We start from the raw sequence: 1,616 nt of genomic DNA on the forward strand, positions 1-1,616 counted from the left end.
TTGCCATAGCCGCCTACAGGAGAAGAATACCAACCACCGCTGGATCCAGCAGGACCACTTGGAGGAACACCACCACCATTTCCAAGATTAGTGTCAAAATACTGATTTACTACAGCTCCTCCATCGCTAAATCGATTACTACTGCCTGCTGTGTCGTGCATTGGATTGAAGTCGTCGTTGGGGTACATACCATTTTCCATACCCAGCCCACCGTAAGGCGATTGATAACCACCATTTCGTTCGGGGCCACCAGTGGACGGCTGTTTGTTGGCGATTTTGTTAAAGCAGTTCTGGAATACCTCATAAAGGTGCATTGGCTCGTCATCACTGGTTGCCATCGCGATTTTTTAAGTGCTAGTGACAAATGTAGAAGTTGTAATGATTTTTTTTTTTGTTAAAATCAAGCCGAAAACACACAATCTCCAGAAGTTTACCTGAAAATGTATAATCATTAAAAAATATCAAGTCTTTAAAAGAAAACGCAGGCATGTCCCCTAAATTTTAGAGCCAAATGTTCAAAACTACTTGTGTATAAGGGTATTATTATAATATACCTACATATATTTTACTTTTCAAATTATTATATATGCCTTTAAGAGCATTCCGTTAAATTGTTTAGTTAGAAGGCTCAAGTATGAAAATATTTATCATAAAAATTTTAGAGTTCAGCAAAAGAATAATTAAATTTTTGAAGCTTTTATAATTAAAGGAAACACCCCCAACATTTTTATGGATGATAATAAAATAAGCACAGTAATAAACAATTACTATACAAAAATACATAGCTGCTTGTACACAAATTAGTTTCTTTTTGATTAAAAACGATTTTCTTTTCGTTATCTCCATATATGTATTTATATTAATTGCATTCGATATGCATTTTCATTGCTTATGCATATATGCAAAAGATAGCAATTCTAATATGTAATATAAGTACGCGATTTAATAGCCATTAAAGGATACGTGGCCTTTTATAAATGCACATTTCCAATCCTTAATGTTTGTGCATATTTTAATTCATTAATAATTAACCAGATTTGTTATTGAACTGTTGGGGACAGCCACCTTAAAATTTTCACACAAAAATCACATCTACTCACGTTTCAGCTCAAAGATTCACACTTTAAACTCCTGTCTTTGTTGGTTTATTTTCCTATTGTCTTCGTAGTAGTATGATACGCGCCCCTCCGTCACCCTTATTTTACCATTGAACAGGTATGAACGAGCTTAGTTCGCAAGAGTAAAGTTCGAGGAGACTTCCTCGGTCTTTGAACGTACACACAGGAACACAAACAACTCTTTTAAGCGGAGTGCGGGGTATGTTCTAACTTGGGGACTTACTGCGACTCTTTAATGCTCATAAATAAGGCAGCTTGTGCTGCACAATGAGGTAGGGACCTCAATATAAAGTTGTTTAATATAATAATTCGATTATTTTCCTTACGGCTTCAAATGTTGCTGGTGCAGTTTCAGGTTGTGATTTGGACGAATGTTGATGCTGCTGTTGCCGTTGGCCACAGCTCGGCTCGCTCACGCACACGACTCTTATTCAATGGCTTTATTGGCCCATTCGATGCGTCATTACATAATTCAAATAGCGTACAAGCATTTTTCTG

The 1,616-nt window shown here is 36.5% G+C and overlaps 1 long non-coding RNA gene across 1 annotated transcript; it reads right to left on the reverse strand.

The window, feature by feature from the left end:
• Positions 1 to 382: 382 nt before the first annotated feature.
• LOC118732698 lies at positions 383 to 1,610 on the reverse strand. Its single transcript, XR_004992177.1, has 2 exons — positions 1,101 to 1,610; positions 383 to 434 (listed from the first exon to the last, which is right to left on the reverse strand). It is a non-coding gene; the product is annotated as an uncharacterized LOC118732698 (long non-coding RNA).
• Positions 1,611 to 1,616: the final 6 nt, after the last annotated feature.

Source organism: Rhagoletis pomonella, unplaced genomic scaffold, assembly GCF_013731165.1.
Source record: "Rhagoletis pomonella isolate Grant_MI unplaced genomic scaffold, Rhpom_1.0 Rhpom_scaffold_25273, whole genome shotgun sequence".
NCBI classification, from domain to species: domain Eukaryota; kingdom Metazoa; phylum Arthropoda; class Insecta; order Diptera; family Tephritidae; genus Rhagoletis; species Rhagoletis pomonella.